The sequence below is a fragment of the Zootoca vivipara genome, chromosome 2 (genome assembly GCF_965207765.1).
Source record: "Zootoca vivipara chromosome 2, rZooViv2.hap1.1, whole genome shotgun sequence".
NCBI classification, from domain to species: domain Eukaryota; kingdom Metazoa; phylum Chordata; class Lepidosauria; order Squamata; family Lacertidae; genus Zootoca; species Zootoca vivipara.
In genome coordinates this window covers 23,666,821-23,689,318 of record NC_142584.1, presented here as the reverse complement: position 1 = coordinate 23,689,318, position 22,498 = coordinate 23,666,821, and the positions used below count along the sequence as shown (strand labels likewise).

The 22,498-nt window shown below is 45.9% G+C and overlaps 1 long non-coding RNA gene across 1 annotated transcript in view; it reads left to right on the top strand.

Annotated features, from left to right (window-relative positions):
• Positions 1 to 440: 440 nt before the first annotated feature.
• The window catches only part of LOC148686775 (uncharacterized), a 112,281-nt gene continuing 90,223 nt past the window's right edge, over positions 441 to 22,498 (top strand). The window contains exon 1 of the long non-coding RNA XR_015948008.1: positions 441 to 1,221. This is a non-coding gene — a long non-coding RNA (uncharacterized LOC148686775). The remainder of the gene's footprint in view (positions 1,222 to 22,498) is intronic.

Sequence of the window (22,498 nt, the reverse complement as noted above, 5' to 3'; positions counted from 1 at the left end):
AGACTAACAGGCAATGGGACCAGCAGTTCCACCCACCTAATGACTTTGCTGTGCCCCGCACATGAATGGGGTACAAAAACGGCGCTAGTACTGCTGCGTCAAGGACATAGCGTGATGTCAGAATTGCGGTAGCTGTTTTCGTGTGCCCGGATGCATGTCTAAGCCTGCTGCATCAATTCGCTTAGCCGCACAGCCCAGTGCATGCTTACTCACAAGTAAGCCCCGTTGTGGTTATGAGAATTTATTATTGCATTTCATTCTCTATCTATCACGATTAAACAACGAAGTATATAAACATTAACTGGAATGTGGCGAGAGAGGGAGGGAGGGACGGAGGGAGAGGAAAAACTACGACTCCCGTGATGCTCTCTGTCTCGGCTTGCTGCAGTCGAGCGAGCCTGCGGCTGCGGAGTATATAAAAGCAGGCATGGCTAGAGCCCGGGCAGTGGGAGGGAGGTGGGCAGGGCGCGCGTTTGCCTGGTGCGCAGTGAGAGCGCGTCTGCTCCGGAGCTGCTGCTTAGGCGGCGCTCGGCCGGTGGGGTCCGGCAGGAGGGGCTTGGCTAAGGCGCGGTTGGTGGAGGGACCTCTCGGCGCCTACTTGATGCGAGGCGAGCCGCTCCGGGATCCCGCGAACGGGCTGCTTCTTCCAGCCGCTTTCTCTCCCGGATGCCTGGATGCGTTGGGAGCTGCTCTCGCTCTTTCGCCCGGAGAGAGACTAGAGAGCGTGCGCCTCGCCAGGCACAAATCGCGGGGAATCGTGCCCATTTCTCGGCTGGCTCCTGCAGGTCGGCAGAACCCCTAAACCCCGAGTGTCTGCAAAGGGTGGGATGCGGGTTATTATGGCCCCTATGACATGGGCGCATCTTCCCGGTTGGACAAGGAAGGACCCCGCTGCGTTGGATTTATGCCTCCGGGATGTTCAAGCATCGTCCTTCCTGGAAGAGGGCATCTGCTGGAGAGGAGGGAAGATGCTGGCAAGACCACCTGGGAGAAGCTGGCCCCTTGGTCTCCCTCGGGCCTGGATTATTGTGGTACCTCTGCCTCGCAAGGATGGTTTTTGCGCACCCCGGTTGGGCTTGGACACCTTTGCCTGACGCAAAATCCGGTGCGTTTTGGAGCTGATCTGCTTGGTGCCCTCTCCGTCCCCGCCTTCATATTTGGAATATAGTTCTTGCTGCGCTTTTCGCGGCAGCCCCTCTCCACATGGGGGATGCCCTCCAGGTAAGTTTCCTGCTTGCACTCGATTGCTTTGGATTCTCTGGGAAGCGGTTGGCGTGAGGATGAGGGGCAGCTGGTGCAATTCGTCTTGGCATCTCGGCTCCAACGTGGAGGATGGAGCGCTTTCTGTTGTTATTGGTTTTTAAACAGTACTGCCAGTGATCGTTTTACATGCACCACACCACTACTAATGCGTAAGGATGTAGTGATGCTCTTAAGAAGACATCGCCAAACTGGGGACAATAAACGGGCGAATCCCCAACACTGTGATGAGGGTGAGCGTAAAAATCATTCCCCTTTCTCACCCTATCGCGTTTCAGGACGTTTCGGTTTATTACCGCTTCGCATTCAGGGCCCGTTACTTGAAGACTTGTATTAGCGAGGGAACAGCGCCTACCCACCGCAGGGAAGCTCCAGGCAGCCCGCAATCCGGTGAGATGGAGCCGCGAAAGGAAACAGACGAGCCTTGCGCGCGGTGACGGGTGCAATTCTGGGGTGTTTTTTGTTTGGGGCTGTTGAGAAAAAGCGGGGAGGCGAGCGAGTCATGTAGGAAATGGCATCGGGGAGAGGAAGTGCATTATGTGCCTGGCGGTGGGTGTGAGGATGAAAAGCACCTGCCCTTTGGGGAAAGTCCTGCGCAATGTTTGTGGCTTATCTGTGCACATAATTCAAAAGTGTTCATCTCAATTTTTTTTGGGGGGGGGAACCTTGCATAATATTTCCTTCTTGACATTTCCTTTTCAGGAAATAAGAGCTAAAAAGCATGCATGTACTGCAGTTGTTGGAACGGTCGTCTCCTGTTACGCAGGCGAGCGCGCCCAGTGGCTTGATCATAAAGCCTTGCAGTTCTTCCGTAGATGCACGCATGCAGTGCTTTGCCTGCTTGTTCCCCCAGGACAAATTTTGGTTGTGCCTCCTTTCCCAACACGGGTCCCCCCTCCCCCAGTCTCTATTCTCCCGTGCCTCCTTATTTTGTCCCTGGAGGCACAGGTGCTATTAACCTTGCTCTGTAACTTAATACTGAGTCCTTCATCTGTGTTAATGGGCTCTAATGGTTTGCTCTAGGCTGCTCTCTTCTATATAATCAGCCTTTGTTTTCATTAGGGTAGCCAACATGCTCCTTTCCCCCCCTTCCTTCCTGGGTGCCTCTCAGATCTCCAGAATTTCTTCCCACTAGGAAGAAATTCATGCACCCTCTAGCCAGGGTGTGCAAAGCTAGAACTCTCTCCTCAGCCTTCCTCTATGCTTAAATGACTCACCTGCCCAAGAGGCAGAGGCGGTTTATCTTGTTCCCTGACAGCGCTACTAGCTCCATGGCGAGGTTTGCCGACCCCTGCGCTTGTACTGGGATGCTACACATTGCCTCACCATCACAGCCTTTTTATAGCGCTCATGTGGGAACTGGTGCAATCTTGTCGCCCATGAATCTTATTTACGGCAATAATGCCTAAACCACATTTCTTAGCTTGACAAGGATCGAATGTCTCTTTTGCACTGCTTTCTTGGATCGAATGTCTCTTTTGCACTGCTTTCCTTCCGTGCACCTTCACTTGTGCCTGTTTTTGCTTCTGGGGGCACATTAGCGGAACTTGATTTGAATGATCTTAGAGGAGCCACTTGCTCCCAAGGCAGTGCCAAATGTCCGTTAGAGATGTGCATAAACATGTTTTAGTCTCTTGCAGTGGTGTGAATGCATTTCTGTCCTCTCAGATTTTTTTTACATTTGTCGTCTCCCAAGACAGAGCAATTATGTTTTCAGTGGTGGTGGTGAAGTCAGTAGAGCTGACTGGCAGGAAGGTCATAGGAGGTTAGATACAAGGAAGAACATCCGAATCGTTCAAGTAGATTAGTGCATGGTTTTCTTTGTATGGCAGACAGCTCATCCAACTCTCAAAGCTCACATGTCTGAGATTTCAGCCTCTGCAGGAATGCACTCATTTGGGAAGTGTGTAGACCAGGGGTCCCCAAACTAAGGCCCAGGGGCCGGATGCGGCCCAATCGCCTTCTAAATCTGGCCTGCGGACGGTCCAGGAATCAGCATGTTTTTACATGAGTAGAATGTGTCCTTTTATTTAAAATGCATTTCTGGGTTATTTGTGGAGCATAGGAATTCGTTCATTTCCCCCCCAAAATATAGTCCGGCCCCCCACGAGGTCTGAGGGACAGTGGACTGGCCCCCTGCTGAAAAAGTTTGCTGACCCCTGGTGTGGACCACCTTGAAGAAAAGGTGGTGTAGAAGTGTAATAATAAAAAAGTCTATGTTGTCAGTGTAACCTTTTAGGCAATTCCAGCATGATAGTGTATTTTCAAAGTGTTGGTGTTGACCTTTAAAGCCCTAAACGGCCTCGGTCCGGTATACCTGAAGGAGCGTCTCCACCCCCATCGTTCTGCCCGGACACTGAGGTCCAGCTCCGAGGGCCTTCTGGCGGTTCCCTCATTACGAGAAGCCAAGTTACAGGGAACCAGGCAGAGGGCCTTCTCGGTAGTGGCGCCCACCCTGTGGAATGCCCTCCCACTAGAGGTCAAAGAGAACAACAATTACCAGACCTTTAGAAGGCATCTCAAGGCAGCCCTGTTTAGGGAAGCTTTTAATGTTTGATGGATTTCTGTATTTTAGAATTTCTGTTTTTTTTGGAAGCCGCCCAGAGTGGCTGGGGGAACCCGGCCAGATGGGCGGGGTATAAATAATAAATTATTATTATTATTATTATTATTATTATTATTATTATTATTATTTTCCATCACTGTACTGGTTTTTTTTTTTTGAGGGGGGGGCTGGAACATCATTTCTTGTATTTCAGCTGCAACCTTATAGTGAAAATGAATGAGGCTCAGGTTCCCACACAAGGACTTGAGCAATGGAAATCAGCCTTAAGGAAACTGTAGAATTCTCTCTATGTTTCATCAGGAGGGAGATGAAACTTCTGGCAGAGCGATGATTGTCTTTGCCTTGGCAAAGGGATTTGGGCAAGCTAACATCATTCCCCCCCCCAAAAAAATGGGATCCAGTGGTGACACTTGAACTTGCACGTTGTTGCAGTTTGTGTGATGTGACCACAACCATCGGCTTGTGTGTTAAACACAAAAAAAATTCTATGTTTGAGCCTAAGCATACAGCAGAAGCAGAATGTCTAATTCTGAATATACATTCATTCAGATGCATATTTTAATAAATATGCATTCGTTCAGATGCATATTGCAGTAAAGGTTTATCATCCGTAAATGGTTCTGTAGCAGCAATATCTCTCTCACACACACACAGGTTTATAGATGCAATCTTTCTCATGGGAATTCAAGTGGTGCTATCCGTTTTGTTTCCTTCTTGCCTGTGAATTACATTCATTCCGACATTGTAGAAGCCTTTCTGCATGTGTGTGCATGCTTATAACCTTACGTCAACTCTCGGTGAAATATATTATCTCATTTCTTATTTTGCTTCTGTAAATAAAGGCTACACCCCTCTGGCCCTGTGTTGGACAATTACAAACAGATCGGGGCAAATCCTTTTCTAAAACAACTAGCATAAAATATGTTCTGGAAATGACGCATGAGATAACTCCGCAGTAAGCAAGAAGTGAATCTTCTGGACTTGGTGTATCATACAAACTATGGTGGTATGCTTTAGCAACCATCATTTGAGTTCAGCAACATTTCTGGACAGTAATATCTTACTATCCCACCAGCCTGGGGTAGTTTTAAGAAAAGTAATCAACAGCCATGTAAGCACTTGGGAGAATATACCCCAAAGCAGTGCTGTTTTTCTAGAAAAAGAGAACCTTCCTTGTCTCTTATAAGGACAATGATGCCCACCTGAGAGGTGCCAGAACTGAGTTCAGGTGAGTTCTGGCTGAAAAAAGCCCTGCCCCACCAAATGAATATTCAGGTAACTTGAGAAAATAAAGAAAGCAAAACAAAAAACAAAAACAAAAACACACTTTCCCCCCATTTATTTTTGCTGCTATTGCTCATTTTCTTCCCTAATGTAGCCCTCACATTGCAAGCTTTGTTCTAGTTCCATTCATCTCCTTGCCACCTCAATTCAGCCTGCAAATGTGTGCGACCAAAAGGACACCTTTCCATAACTGCCCCATGTCTCACATCTTTGAAAAACTGGCCTGTTAGCCTGCAAATAGCCTATGCTGTGCCAGCACGTTGAAGGTGTACTGGCGAGAGGTGAGTGAGGCAAACCATCCACACCATTGCTGATGGAATATGCAGTGCTGTTGGACATAGAATCATAGAGTTGGTAAGGAATGTTGGAAATGGAAAGAAAAGGAAGGGAATTTTTATCACATGTGGTGGACATGCAGTAAGGTAAAAGCTTACTGGGACATGTTATGTAATGAGTTAAAGATAATGTACAAAAGTACATTTGTTAAAAAAAACCAGAAGCATTTTTATTGGGGATAATAGGTGAGGAAATCATGAAGACCAAAGACTGTTCAGGTATGCAACAACAGCAGCAAGGACTTTATTAGCTCAAAAATGGAAGCAACAGGAGTTACCAACAGTTCAAGAGTGGCAAATGAAGATGATTGAATATGCAGAGTTGGCAAAGTTGACCAGGGAATCCGAAACCAGCGGATTCAAATGTTCCCAAAAGACTGGAGAAAATTTATACGGCATTTAACAATTCACTAGCAGGACTGACTTCAGGAACTTGTAATGTTGAGGTTGTGTACTTTTCTTACATATTTATTTAAAATTTGATAATTGAGATGGATATAATGTAAACGGGACCCAGGTGGTGCTGTGGGTTAAACCACTGAGCCTAGGGCTTGCTGATCAGAAGGTCAGCGGTTCGAATCCCTGTGATGGGGTGAGCTCCCGTTGCTCGGTCCCAGCTCCTGCCAACCTAGCAGTTTGAAAGCACGTCAAAATGCAAGTAGATAAATAGGAACCGCTACAGCAGGAAGGTAAACGGCGTTTCCGTGTGCTGCTCTGGTTCGCCAGAAGTGGCTTTGTCATGCTGGCCACATGACCTGGAAGCTATACGCTGGCTCCCTCGGCCAATAATGCGAGATGAGCGCGCAACCCCAGAGTCGGTCACGACTGGACCTAATGGTCAGGGGTCCCTTTACCTTTACCTTTATAATGTAAACAGGAAAAAATAGAAATCCCGTGAAATAGAAATAATTAAGGTAACCATGAGGTGGGAGGGAGGGAAGTCGATAGCTCTTTTGAGCAAATAGCAAGGCAAAAAATATAAAAGTACTGTAATAATAGATAATGGAAAATTCAATTAATATAATGGCGGGGGGAATATAACCGTAGAGTTGGAAGGGACCACAGGGGTCATCTAGTCCACCACCCCTACAATGCAGGAATTTTTTTGCCCGATGGAGGCCTCGAACCCACAACCCTGAGATTTAGAGTTTCATACTCTTCCAATTGAGCTATCCCAGCAGAAGAGGGATTAATGTCCTTAACTCATGTCATGTGTACAAAGCCTCTGTCCATTTGGGACAAGACCTGACTAACATTCTATGCTCTTCTGGAGCCAGAAATAGCCATTCCAGAAGCTGAAACCTTGCCCTAACCTGCTTCTTAAAATATATCCCCTTAACAATATTTGCAAAAAAAGGAAATGAGCAATTTCGGCATTTGGTTAAGTATATCTTGTGTAATTTGCACATGGAGCTGCAAATGGTTCATTGGCATTTCATAGATCTGTATGGTTTTCAAATCTTTGTAAGCAAAACCCAAACCGATGTTGACATTGTCATGGGAAAGTTGTACAGCCTTTCTTAACTCTGTTTAGGAAAAAAATGTTATGGGTAAAACAGCTGAAGAGATAAAAAGGAAGCAAAGCAATGTTTGTTAAGCAAACTTTCATACAAAGTGGAAGCTTTTGAGTTATATGGTGCTTTTAATCGCAAAACTAATCAGGTATCCTTGGTTGATTTGGGGTGTCTCTTTGATGCACAGCACAATGTAACATAGTGAAATCCTTGGCCCTTGGTTCCTGTTGTGAAGAAATTGACTTTTCAATGAGTCCAATTGTGTTGAGTTAAAGGAAACACTGAAAAGCTATTGGAAGGATCTTGTTTGTATCTGTGGAAGTTTTGGGCCTTTGGAGCTATTTCAAACACTGTTTCCTATACAAAAGGCACTTTTGATAATCACATTCACACAACAAAACAGAGCTGTGTCCGCATTGTGGGAAAGCTGCAAATGTTCTCTAGATAGGAAGCTAGACCTACCTAAAACTTGTTCTAAAATACAGACATTCCAGTGTGTTGCCTCTTCATCTGGAAGAAATCTGTGCAAGGGGATTCCTAGTGACAAACTGCAGTACAAGGAGAAATGTTAGACCCACAATGTGAATTATGTAGGTAAACGAAGTCTAGGAGTAGAAATAGGAATAGAAATGCTTTATTGTCACTGTACCACTTGTTTACAATGAGATTAAATGAGCCCCCCCCCAATCTCTCAGTCCTTGTTACACTCTGTGTGCTGTCGTACGACCACCAACCATGAACGTGAGCTGCAATGTTGCTGTGTTCCATTCAGCAGCCTCACGGCCCATGGGTAGAAACTACTTCTTTAAAAGGAAGTATTTTACCAGACCTTTATATTTTACCAGACCTTTAGAAGGCATCTTAAGGCAGCCCTGTTTAGGGAAGCTTTTAATGTTTGATGGATTTCTGTATTTTAATGTTTTGTTGGAAGCCACCCAGAGTGGCTGGGGGAACCCGGCCAGATGGGCGGGGTATTATTATCACATGTAACGGGTCCAATCCTCCCTCTTTGTGTCCGATCTCTCAGAAAGTCTTTAATCCAATCACAGATGTTAGAAGAAAGGTCCAGGTCCCTTAACTTTCCGATGAGAATGTCCGGAAGGATGGTATTGAAAGCCGAGCTATCATAATCAATAAACAGCATTCTGACATAATTCCCATGAGTTATATCATGCATAGCTGTTCAGTGGAGTTGTGGAAGAGTGGACGATCCTTGTGTCCTTTTCCCAATTTGCCCTTTGAGATTCTAGAACAGGGATTGATCAAAGTTTGCAATTTTATTTTATTTTACTAGATCCGTGAGATTCATAAGGCAGGTTTCTGTTCTGAATTTAAGCATCCTGAACCCAGGGATTTGCTCTGAGCACTAGAACTTGATTTGAACTCGCTGGCCTTCCATACAAAATTTTGTTGCTGTCGTTGATAAACAAGTGGGAGCCAAACCCTTGCCCATCTTCTTCAAATCCTCCAGAGAGCTTCTGCCCATCCGATCTAGAACACCACAGTATAGCTGCCGTTCTGGACTTTTATCGATAGTGCTGCTTGGGGGAGCTTCATGAGGTGTTGGCTTCTGATTCCATATGTCTGGGATGGGGAACCTGTGGCCATCCAGATGTTGCTGGACTACAGATCCCAGCATCCTTTGTCATGGGTTTCCCATGCTGCACACCTGCAGGGCATTGGTTAGGCTAGTGCTGCCATTGCCACTGTCTGTCACAGGCACATAATATTGGAGTGAAGCGTTTTAGCCAAGCAGTGCTAAAAACAAATGCTGTGCTTTGAACAACATCCACAACTTTCCCCTGCTGATTCTTGCTCCTTTCTTTTAAACCCTGTTTGCACTATACATTTAAAGCAGCATCATACTTTGGGGTTTTCCCCCAATAATCCTGTGGACTGTAGTTTGCTAAGGATGCTGAGAGTTGATTGGAGACCCCCCATTCCCCTCACAGAGCTACAGTACCAGAGTGGTTTAATAGTCAACCCCTCTCCCAGGGAACTATGGAAATTGTAGCTCTCTGAGCTCAAGAGGGCTCTTCTTGTTAGCATCTAGAGAGGTCATCCTTGGTCTAGACCAGGCACCCCCAAACTGCGGCCCTCCAGATGTTTCGGCCTACAACTCCCATGATCCCTACCTAACAGGACCAGTGGTCAGGGATGATGGGAATTGTAGTCCAAAACATCTGGAGGGCCAAAGTTTGGGGACGCCTGGCCTAGACCAACCTAGTCAGGTGCCTTAGAAAGTACCTCCCTGGCCTGACTGTGGATCGGAAAGAAAGCAGCTGATTGGCAGCGGAAGTTACTTTCTGGCAGGTTCCAGGCCTAATACAGATGGATGCTAACAGCATCTCCTTTTCTGTATGTCTTTTGTAAAGACATGAACACCTTTGCAAGGGTGTGAAGACATCCCCTTCACATCAGTGCCCCCTGTTGTGTACAGAAGCAGAAAGCAGGCTGATGCGAACAGCTGGGGAGGAAGAGATATGAAATTCAGGTGGGGGAAACAACTTCACTGTGCTGTGATGAGAACACATCCTTTTCTCCTGCCATAAAAGGTGCTTGCTGTGGATTGCGACCCGTATTCCATACTGCCTCCCTGGTGCTCTGGCCATAATATCGTACTGGTAATCCCACACGGGGGATGAGAAGGGGGAAACGAGTCCTTGACAATGAGTTTGTGCATCGCTGCCAGTTTGCTCCATTCTCCAAATCCACTCCTCAATCACGTAAATAAATTAATTTCACCATGAGACTTTAGATATTTGGGGAGTTGCTTGTACTGGGTTTTACTCATAGAAGACCCATTGACATTAATGTGAATCATTTACATTACAACTTAGTTGAATGCCACCCATTATGTTTCTCCCCTTTTATTTTGAAAGAAACAGCCAAAGCGGGGGAAAGGCCTATGCACTTTGTGTGGGGTCTACATTTTAGAAAAGAAATGAAACTTTCAGAATAATTGGGTGAGAGTTTCACCCATGAATGGAAGCAGGTTCCCCATGCAGGTGTATTGTGATCTACTTTTGGACCTTGCTTGAATTGTCTGGATGCTGCTGCTTATGCCACTGGGGTTGTAGGATTCTTAGCAGCTTTTAGCCAAAGCATCAATTGACTAAAATCAGATGACTACTGTAATTCAATTTGTAAGTTAATAAAGTCATGGATCCAAGGGGGAGTGGGGTGGCAAATTGTATAACATAGCAAAAGGAATGGGCAACTAGAGCAAGTGAAGATACAGACAATCACAGCACACTGGTTCTGTTCCAGTATCCGGCTGTCAGATTCCAAGGAAATGCATAGCTTGTTCACAGTAATTCCTCCATCACTGAATGTGTTCTGACAGTAGACAGAATTAGCTGGAATAGAAACTGTTTCCCCCTTTCCCCCAGTGGCTAAATTTACCAGCTGTGGCAGCCTGGTATATTTTGTACCCCACAATAAAGGTTTTATCATCCAACTTTGGCAATCTCTCTTAGATATGAACTTCACATTCCATTGCAATGTTTTCACTGTGCTTTCAGATGCACACATGGAATCTTTAAGCATTCAGCATTCAATATGTTTCTTTAGACAAGCATAGTTGTCCTTGTTTGGTTTCTTTCTCAAGTCTGGGACAAGCAAAGCTACCTTTTAATTGTGAAGGAACACTGGTTTTCAAGGGAAGTGTTCACAATAACCCTCTTTCTCATTCTTGCTTGACTTAGATCTGATATGAGAATTTGTACCTACATCTCCATGGTCCAAGTCGGACACTTTGTTGATTGCACTGCACCAGTTCTTACATTACTAAAAAAATATCTTTATTTATTGCATTCATTAGGCATGCTTTTTTCAATTTGTTCCATGGGGTATAGATGTTTCTTTTTTCCAAGGAGCCTTTGAGATAAACATTGAATCTGTAACCTATCTTAGAGTCACCCTGGTTTAGTGGAGATTTCAACCTGTTTGGTCCTAGCCCATGGATAGGGAATCTGCACCCCTCCAGATGTGGGCTGCAATGTCCACCATCCCTGATCTGTGGCCATGGTGGCTGAATCTGATGGGAGTTGGACTCCAACAACATCTGGAGGGGAACCCCCCACTCTAGTCCCTGCATTACACTGTCCCTCAATATACACTCATCTTTCTGGCAGGTTAATTTTTAATTGTCAAGATTTCATAGCACATTCATGAATGTACTATATGGCCATGCACTCTGTAGCTTCTAAACAAAGTTGATCAACTTCCCTAGTAGCTAGAGGCGAGGGATGACCTCTTGACTGCCTTATGACATGTCCTAAACTGTGCACTGTTCAACATACCTGATGATGGCTCATTCCCGAAAAGTATAATCTTACCAGTTACCTTTTGAGTTACCTTTACTCACCTGTTAGGGTTACTTCAGATCACACACCTATAAGCATTGTATTCAAGGCTTGCTTGGGTAGCCTTTGACATCGATGGTGGGTACTATATGGTAAGAACTGTCTCTCATATTTGTGATTAAGTGCATGTAATTCATAGAATCATGGAATTGTAGAGTTGGAAGGAACCCTGAGGATCATCTAGTCCAGGCATCCCCAAACTTCGGCCCTCCAGATGTTTTGGACTACAATTCCCATCATCCTTGACCACTGTTAGCTAGGGATCATGGGAGTTGTAGGCCAAAACATCTGGAGGGCCGAAGTTTGGGGATGCCTGATCTAGTCCAACCCCTTGCAATGCAGGAATATGCATACTCATACGGGGATTGAACTCACAACCTTGGCATTATCAACACCACGCTCTAACCAGCTGAGCTATCCAGTTGGCTATTGTTATTGAATATTTCTGAATGATGTGTATTGGCCTTCCCAAGTAAAAATATGTGGACTATGATACATCTAATCTAAGAAGGCGGAAACCTGTTGCTGGGCTACAACTCCCATCATCCCGGACCATCAGGTCATGCTGGCTGAGGCTTATGGGAGTTGTAGTCCAATAGCATCTGAAGAGGCACACAGGTTCACCATCCTTGCTGTAACCTAGTGTTTCCCAAACTTGGGTCTCCAGTTATTTTGGACTACAGTTCCCATCATCCCTGACCGCTGGTCCTGCTAGCTAGGGATGATGGGAGTTGTAGTTCAAAAACAGCTGGGGACCCAAGTTTGGGAAACCGTCCTCTAACCTGTTGGACAACTAGTTTATCTAGGCTGCTACTTCATAAAAGTGAGCGCCAGCATTTAGAGGAGGTAGAGCTGGAATTTATAGTCAAATCTCAGTTTAAGTTTAGGTGCACCAGTCACCAGCATACTGCCACAGGACACAATGTATTCAGTAATGGTTGGGTTTTTGTTTTGTTTTTACAAAAAAAATATACTGTTCTGGCCCAAGAAAGTTGCTGATTGAAATGGAGTCCAAATGTCAACACTTTGAAACATCACCCTGTACCATTCAACCAGCAGTTCTTGCCTTCATCTATTCTCCCCTTTCACATCCAAAGGTAGCAGTCTTGTACACACTTACCTGTCAGTAGAACTTATTTTTTTAGCAGATCAGCACAGGATTTTGCTATATACTTCTTCACGCCCACACTCCTGTTCCATCTCTCTCCCTGAAAGTTGCCAAAGTCACTTGCCAGATGTTGGCGGGACTCCAGCTCTCTTCATCCCCCACCCGACGTGGCCAAAGGTCAGGGAGGATGAAGGCTGGAGTCTAGCAACACGTGGAGGCCCAAAGGTTAGACGCCCCTTATTTCAGAGGAAACTTTGCTACACAATAGGCCTATTCTGCGCATTACACCAATGGATGAAACCAATGGAGCAGGGGAGCTGTGCCAGCTAGCTCCACCCTGATGCTGTGTAGACAATGCAAACACCTGCAGGGAGGTGCTTCACTGTGGTCTGGAACCTGAATGTACCTGAATGTGGCACTAAGTCAATATGTGCACCATTAGGGGCACAGTCCCACCTTACCTGTGTTGATATAGCATTATTAATTAGTTAATTGAAATTGATATACTGCCCTTCATCCAAAGATCTCAGGGCAGTTCACAACATTAAAGTATAGGGGGAAAGCACAAAATAAACACTTAAATGAAAGCAAAACACACTCAAAAGGCCATAGAATATTCATCAGCCAAAGACCTGGTTGAAAAAGGAACATTTCTATAATGATTATTATTTTCTTGCTGCCCTTTGAAAACAGAGAATCCCCTTAGTTCCAGTGAGGGCTCAGAAAAGCAAAGTAAGAACATGCCCTATACCAAAATCAGTCCATTGAGCTAGATGGACCAATGGACACTGGCGGAGGAATGGGGGGCGGGGGAAGCGCACCACCCCTGGCACCATCAGGGAGGGGGGGTACCATCGCGGCTGCCCCCCTGCCGCACGGCATGCTCCCCCGGCCATGCTGGCGCCACGCCTCCGCGGGCGGTGTGCCACGCCCCCGGGGCGTGGGCCATGTGCCTTCAGGCGGTGAGCCACACCCCCGGAATGCGTGCCACGCCCCTGGATGTGTGCCAGCCATGCCCCCGCCTGCTCTCCGCTCTGGTGCCAGAGCATGCAGCTCCGCCACTCCCAATGGATGAACTAACTGGCATCAACTCTCCAGGCTAGGAGGATACAGCTCATATGTTCCCACTTATCCTTTGTGGGAACATTTGGGTGGGATGTAGGAGAAGCTGCAACATCAGTCAGTAGAGCATGAAACTCTCAATCTCATGTTGGGCAAAAAATGGCTGCATTACGGGAGGTTGGACTTAATGAGCCCCGGCGGTCCTTTCCAGCACTACAATTCTGTGATTCTGTAGTGCACTTTCCTATCCATCCTTGTAATGCTGTGTGTGTGTGTGTGAGAGAGAGAGAGAGAGAGAGAGAGAGAGAGAGAGAGAGAGAGAGAGAGAGAGAGAGAGAGAGATGGTAACAGATTTAGCTGCTGGGAACTAGATATGCTAGGTTTAACTTTTTTTTCTCTGTGGAAGCAGAGACCATCCCAAACTGGAGAAACTTTTACCTCCAACTGGGAGTCCAAGCCATCTCCTCTTCAAATTAGTACGTAATCTAGGGATACTAAGTGCCTTCTTCAGTTGAAAGGGTTGTGGGGTCCACCTGTCTTGTTTTAGCATTGGAGGACAATATTTGATTAGCCCGCAGCTGGAAGTGGGATTATTTCTCTGTTAACATTTTCCCAGAGCCCTCTCATCCAGCTTCTTATAGATTTCAAGTAGGCTCGGTTTTTTTTTTAAAGAAAGTAGTTTCTTCTGGACACACAAACAGAGGGGCTGGGTGCGTGGGGAGGGATGGTAGAAAACTCTCTGCTTAGAGTCATGAATGAAACTCTTTCTTTTCCACCTACTCCCCCCCCCCCCCCCGGCCACCCGAACCTCATTTAATGCTTCCTAAAAATGTATGGTGAGGGGAGGCCCCTTTTATAACTTATTCAATTGTTCCTTAAAGAAAAGGAGGAGAAATCCTTCTAAAAGGAGGGGAATGTGTCACCCCCCACTCCCCGTCAGCATTTGGTGTCTTTAAGGCCTTGCTCTATTGTAAGTCCAGGACAGAGACCCTTCTGTGAGGGCTAGTTGGGATCTCTTCACCAGATTCCCCCCTCCTGCCTCATCTCAACAAGCCCCCCATTCTCTTCTGAAGAGGGTCCCTCTGTCTAACGCCAAGTAACTCTTAGGGGAGCATTTATCCTCGGGCACTTTCCTCACAAAGCTCACTGGAGTGTCAAATAAACTCGTTCAGACCTGCAAAAAGAGAGGACAGAGGGTGCCGGTGGCTGGGGGTGGGGGAGGAAGAGAGGGGAAGGGGGAGAAACACACACAAAACCCCCTTTATTTTCACCCCTGCAGGGAAACAAATACAGACTTTGTGCTGGAGAGTAGCAATCTTAACAAAACAGAGTAGTGTGTGTACTAATATCCCAATAATGGAATAGTTGGTTACGCTCCCCTGTACGATAGGAGTGGATAAATTTGTCGGACAAGCCATAAATCAAGACTTCTTTCTTTGTGTAGCTTGTTGGCAGGCTGAGCAAAGATTGTGGCTGCCACCGCAGGCGTGGCTTGTGTGTATGTGAATTGAGTGTTATCTGTTTTATTTGGGGAAGAGGGAGCTGGAAAATGACTTGTAGCTTTAGTGTGTCTTTTATTTCCCCCTTGCCGATCAGAAGGTTGGCGGTTCGAATCCCCGCGACGGGATGAGCTCCCATTGCTTGGTCCCTGCTCCTGCCAACCTAGCAGTTCGAAAGCACGTCAAAGTGCAAGTAGATAAATAGGTTCCACTCCAAGCAGGAAGGTAAACGGTGTTTCCGTACATTGCTCTGGTTCACCAGAAGTGGCTTAGTCATGCTGGCCACATGACCTGGAAGCTGTACGCCGGCTCCCTTGGCCAATAACACGAGATGAGCACTGCAACCCCAGAGTCGGTCACGACTGGACCTAATGGTCAGGGGTCCCTTTACCTTTTTATGCTATGTGGTGATTGATAGGAATACTTCCTTGGGTTGCTTTCTTTCTTCTTCCAGTATGGGTGATCTCTGCATTTTTAGTGGGGGAAAGGTGTTTGTGCGTACCATAAACTGATGTGTGTATTTGTGCTATGTGTTTGGGCACTTGGATAAAGGAGGAGGCTTTGTCTATTACATCAGTTCCTCACTTCTCACAAGAAGAAGCTGCCTTGAAGTGACTTTACAAACCCATAAAGTACAAATACGGCAAGACAGTAATTCAAAATCCAAATATCTGGGAAAATGCAATTTAAACGGAACAAAATTCCTAAAATGCTTCATCCGATAATAACTATAAAGAGGGCGAACACAGTGTCAGTGGGAGTGACTGGGTGTAGGGAGATGTTGCTGGAATTGCACCCCCCACGGTGGGAAATAATAATAATAATAATAGATTTCATGTCATTTCATTTCATTTCCTCTTTGTATTTTAAAGTAAGAATCTCAAACTGGTTTACAACACATTAAAACATCAAATAAAACAATCCAGAATAGAACATATTGAAGCTTCAAGGAAAATATTTCTCTAAGCGACATTTTGCTTTCCTTGGCCCCCAGCCTGGCATGCAGAGACCTCCATGTGGTAGCAATTGGACCCGTGCCATTCACAAAATGCACCTTGCACCTGGCTAATTTCTAACACTGCCTAGCAATAGAGAATTAGGGAGAGTTGTAGGATAGGAACTAATGGGAGTGGTCCATTGTGAGGTGCAGATGCCTCACTATAGCCACACACCCATGGATGCTGTTAAAAAAACAACTGCAGGCAGCTTGAATCTCCACCCACCCAGTTAACACCCAATTAAGAGGGTCAGCTTGACGGTCATAGATTAGTGAGCTGACATGTGTGGCTTAGTGGTTAGGACGATGGACTATAACTGGCAGCCTCTAGGTTCACACCTGCCTTTATTTTTTAAAAATTAGAAATGCAAACAGCCCAATTGGAAAATCCTCAAGGTGCACTCCTTGCTGTTCCCCCTTCCATGATTCCACTGTTTACCTGCAAGCTTCTGACTTGCCTTATGTAACGGGTTAAAACTATTTGTGATGTGTGTGTGTTTTTTACCTGACCTGTCAAGGGTTAACCCACACTCAAGGCTGGCTGACTGAACATTCTGTGTTTAAAAGGGAGGAGCAGCCGTTTGTCAGTTAGTAGAGGGTTTTGGGGAGTGGGAGCATGTGTGGTTAATAAAAAAAGAAGGTCTTATAGTTAGGATAAAGGTAAAGGGTAAAGGGACCCCTGACCATTAGGTCCAGTCGTGACCGACTCTGGGGTTGCGCGCTCATCTCGCATTATTGGCCAAGGGAGACGGTGTATAGCTTCCAGGTCATGTGGCCAGCATGACAAAGCCGCTTCCGGCAAACCAGAGCAGCACATGGAAACGCCGTTTACCTTCCCGCTATAGCGGTTCCTATTTATCTACTTGCATTTTGATGTGCTTTCGAACTGCTAGGTTGGCAGGAGCTGGGACCGAGCAATGGGAGCTCACCCTGTCACAGGGATTCGAACCGCCGACCTTCTGATCGGCAAGCCCTAGGCTCAGTGGTTTAGCCCACAGTGCCACCTGGGTCCCTTCATAGTTAGGATAGGTTTAGGTAAAGGTTGGAAAAGATATATACATTGAATGTTTGACAAAGGTGAAATAACAAAAACCAAGCTTGTACACATGAAACCATAAAGTATTCGTTATGACTAGAAGCCAATAAATATTCATCGTTTAAGTGCCAAGTAAAGAGTCGTCTGTATTATTTTCCAGCAAGGTATCAACACTTGTTTAGGTGGAGACACCGCAAAGGACAAAACTTCCTACAAGAGAAGAAGGGATAGTTTGTGTCTTTGAGTCTCACTGAGGAGGCTGAATAGGAGGACAAACCTAAAGTGTCACACTGTTTCCTCAGTGGAGAGGTAATCTTTTGCAGTGGGGGAATTTCATGGAGAGTGAACCCCTTTACTGTGGACAAAAAGGGAAAGTCTCATAAATAGTCCAAAAGGTGCAAATGATACCTGGCCGCGTGTGCTGGAAGAAAAACCTCATTGCTATCAATCCCATGGGGTAGAAGGGTTTACGCAGGCATCCCCAAACTGCGCCCCCCCCAGAGGTTTTGGCCTACAACTCCCATGACCCCTAGCTAACAGGACCAGTGGTCGGGGAAGATGGGAATTGTAGTCCAAAACATCTGGAGGGCCGAAGTTTGGGGATGCCTGGTTTACAGCAAGGCGAAAGGGAGAGAGGGAGGTTAGTTTTACCTCAGGATTCCCTAGTAGCTCTTTAAGTAATTTAGAGGTTGAAGTGGAAAAGACGAAAGAAAAGGATTTCGTCGCACCTTACTGTGTTTCTCATATTATAAGTCATGTCTTATATTAATTTTTTCCTGAAAAAAACACAGCATGGCTTATTTTCAAGGGATGTCTTATTTTTTAATTAAGTACCGGTACCGGTATCTGTACAGACCACAGACCTGCTCCCACCGGGTCTTCGCGCGCGGCAGGCAGAGGCTGCAGCAGGGTCCTGGGGCTGCGCACGCGGCAGGCAGAGGCTGCAGCCGGGTCCTGGGGCTGCGCGCGCTGCGTGCTGAGGCTGCAGCCGGGTCCCGGGTGTCCGCGCGCAAAGGCTGCAGCCGGGTCCTGGGGCTGCGCGCTGAGGCTACAGCCAGGTCCCGGGTGTCCGCGTGCGGTGCGCAAAGGCTACAGCCGGGTTCTGGGGCTGCGCGCGCTGCGCGCTAAGGCTGCAGCCAGGTCTTGGGGGTTAACGCGGCAGCAGCAACCCTTCTTTGCCACAGACCTTCTTCCACCACCTGGTACGGCTTATTTTCGAGGTATGCCTTATATTTTTCCACCTCAGGAAAATCCTGCCATGCCTTATTTTGTAGGGATGCCTTAAAATATGAGAAACACGGTACATCCCATCTTTTGGATTCCAGAGCCCCACACAGCTCTTCTCAGAAGCTAGAGGAAGCAGGCTTGGGAGTCGTGAACATGCCAGAGGAGAGAGCCTGCTAGCCTGTGGCATCAGAGGCCAAAATAGTCACTATATGTGAGGTAACATGGAGCGTCAGTTTCTATAAAGTCGCCGTACAAATGGATTTTGTTATTTGTGCGAAAAATGTTTATTTTTATTTATTTTATTTCTATACCACTGTATCATAAAATATATATCATAGTGGTCTACAACAATATAAAGACATAAAACCAAACAATAAAACAGGGGAAAAACCCAGTTTTCAGCAGGCATTTGAAAGTTGGCACAGAAGGCGTCTGCTGAGTCTCTTTTGGCAGCTTGTTTCCAAAGGACTGGGCTGCTGTCAGACAAGCCTCACCAGCTAAGGGAATGACCATTGACACTCCTGCAAATGATCTCACTGTGATGGAGCTGGGATATAAGGCTTCATTCAGACAATCCCTGAGGTACCACGAATCTGAGGTTGTTCAAAAATTCAAATATTTACGGGGAGACACAGTGAAGTCTTCAGCATATTTCGGGGCTTGTTTAGTATTGGATTTCTTCTGCTAATTTAGCACAAGGATTCGATATTCTGCGCTTGCTTTTTGGTTTTGAACTTTAATAATTTTACTCCATATCATCCCACCCTTCTTCCAAGAAGCTCAGTGCCGTGTCTGAGGTTCTCTCCCACCTTGTCTGTCATCTTTATATTTAACCGTGTGAGGTAGGTTAGGTTAATATATATTTTTTCACATATATATATATATATATATATATATATATATATATATATATTTGAAATAATGTCAGTTGTAAAGAAATAAAGTGATACTGAGGAAAAAAAGGGGAGGGGAAAAAAATGTTAGGCTATGTGTAAGTGGGTCAAGGTCTCCCAGACCTAGTCATGCACTTTAATCCAGGGGTAGAATCATAGATTCTGTCATAGACACCCAATATGCCAGCCAATATGCTACACCCAATATGCTACACCCAATATGCCAGCAAGTTTGGAAAACTCAGCAATGGCCAGAGGATTGGAGAAGATCAGTCTACATCCCAATTCCAAAGAAGGGCAGTGCCAAAGAATGCTCCAACTACCGCACAATTGCGCTCATTTCACACGCTAGCAAGGTTATGCTTAAAATTCTACAAGGCAGGCTTAGGCAGTATGTGGACCGAGAACTCCCAGAAGTGCAAGCTGGATTTCGAAAGGGCAGAGGAACCAGAGACCAAATAGCAAACATGCGCTGGATTATGGAGAAAGCTAGAGAGTTCCAGAAAAACGTCTACTTCTGCTTCATTGACTATGCAAAAGCCTTTGACTGTGTCGACCACAGCAAACTATGGCAAGTTCTTAAAGAAATGGGAGTGCCTGATCACCTCATCTGTCTCCTGAGAAATCTCTATGTGGGACAAGAAGCTACAGTTAGAACTGGATATGGAACAACTGATTGGTTCAAAATTGGGAAAGGAGTACGACAAGGTTGTATATTGTCTCCCTGCTTATTTAACTTATATGCAGAATTCATCATGCGAAAGGCTGGACTAGATGAATCCCAAGCAGGAATTAAGATTGCCGGAAGAAATATCAACAACCTCAGATATGCAGATGACACAACCTTGATGGCAGAAAGTGAGGAGGAATTAAAGAACCTTTTAATGAGGGTGAAAGAGGAGAGCGCAAAATATGGTCTGAAGCTCAACATCAAAAAAACCAAGATCATGGCCACTGGTCCCATCACCTCCTGGCAAATAGAAGGGGAAGAAATGGAGGCAGTGAGAGATTTTACTTTCTTGGGCTCCTTGATCACTGCAGATGGTGACAGCAGTCACGAAATTAAAAGACGCCTGCTTCTTGGGAGAAAAGCAATGACAAACCTAGACAGCATCTTAAAAAGCAGAGACATCACCTTGCCGACAAAGGTCCGTATAGTTAAAGCTATGGTTTTCCCAGTAGTGATGTATGGAAGTGAGAGCTGGACCATAAAGAAGGCTGATCGCCGAAGAATTGATGCTTTTGAATTATGGTGCTGGAGGAGACTCTTGAGAGTCCCATGGACTGCTAGAAGATCAAACCTATCAATTCTTAAGGAAATCAGCCCTGAGTGCTCCCTGGAAGGACAGATCGTGAAGCTGAGGCTCCAATACTTTGGCCACCTCATGAGAAGAGAAGAATCCTTGGAAAAGACCCTGATGTTGGGAAAGATTGAGGGCACTAGGAGAAGGGGACGACAGAGGACAAGATGGTTGGACAGTGTTCTCGAAGCTACGAACATGAGTTTGACCAAACTACGGGAGGCAGTGCAAGACAGGAGTGCCTGGCGTGCTATGGTCCATGGGGTCACGAAGAGTCGGACACGACTAAACGACTAAACAACAACAACAACAGAATCATAGAATCATAGAGTTGGAAGAGACCACAAGGGCCATCCAGTCCAACCCCCTGCCAAGCAGGAAAAACAAGTAGCTAGCCTATCTTTGGTTGAATTCCCTCTCTGAGGGTTGAATGCCGGCAGTGGATCTGGCCCACTTACTTGCTCCCTCATGAGGCCAACCGCCCCACATGATGTTCTTCTGATGAACAGCAGAGGAGTTGGAGACACTTTCTTCCCCTTCACAGTGCTGGGCTAAGAGAGGGGAAAAAAACACACAGTTGCCTGCCTGAATTGTGTGTGAGAGAGAAAGCAAGCAAGTGTGTTCATGTGTCAATCCTCAGAGAGGTTCCTGATAGGGCTGGGTGATATCTGGTTTTCAACGTCGTGATACATCAGCAGCTAAACGTCGCAATATACTGATATATCACGATATCTGAAATAAGGATAGAGCTCATAGCTGTCAAGTTCTCCCTTTTTAAAAAAAGGGAAATTCCCTTTTGCTGAATAGGCTTCCTCGTGAGAAAAGGGAAAACTCGACAGCTATGATGGAGCTATGTAGAGGGATTGGCTAGCTTCACGGTTTTCCCCACATTGAGATTTTTGCATACCACACACACACACACACACACACACACACACACACATCATGATTCGTGATATATATTGCCAGGTCAATGATTATGAAACCGACATCATGATATGGACTTCAAACCGGCTTCAGACGAGATAATTATACATCTCCCAGCTCTAGTTCCTGAGTGCCAGTGCAGCCATTGGGCAGAAATAGGGTTGGCACCTCTAGTGGCAAAAGACCACTCCAGGCGTTACCCTTTAATAGTACTGCAGGTAATTTCCTAATCCAGCACCACAAAATTTATGACCCACCAACTGCAGCCTACCAGTCGTGCTTTGTAGCCTTCCGTGTGCTTATCAGTAATAATCCTCCACCACCACTTTTTTTGCAGTTCTGAGCTAACAGCCATAGCAGGTTTATTGAGGCCCATCTTGCATGACTAACAGGAAGCATTTAATGGCTTTGTGGTTCACAAATTGTGGAGGTGCCATCAAAGACAAGCAGGCTGCATTGACCCACTCTTGATAGAGACCCCTCTCTACCTGGTTGGAAAGTGATGCCATGTGTCGACCAGTTCCAATCACCTGTGTGCATTGACGGAATCAATCCTAATATTTTGTTCATGCAGAAGTCTCTTGAGAAGGTTTCTCAATGCAAGATCTAAAAACCAAGGGTGTTAAAACTGTCCTTGTTAACATTACTGCCATCGTCTGGTGGAAGAAAGAGAAGCTTTTCCCGTCAGCGATAGCCAGGAGGAAAGGTCTCGTCTGGTTGGCTGTGCAAAGTGAATCTGTTCCAGCAGTGCTTTTCTTAAATAGCCGAAGGCAAGCTTGGCATTACTTAAACAAAATGCTTAAGCTGTAATAGGCGAGAGCCACTGTGTCTTGGCAAAGTGGGCTTTCTGTCATCCATGCTGATACTAGTGTCCAGCTCTCTTGCAAGGAGAAGTTGGGTCTTGGTTTGCACTAACAAGTGAAAAGAAGTGGTCTCTCTGCCTGTAAATGCAGCACTTTAGAGACCTCTGCTGGAAGACCCCTGCCAATGCCTTGGCCACATGCTGAATGATTGGAGCTGCTTGGAGGAGGTGTAGTACAAATGTACTGATTTTCAATCAATGGAAGAGACTAAATTCCCGAGGCAAGAGCTGATGACGTACAACCCAATTCTGGTCATTTT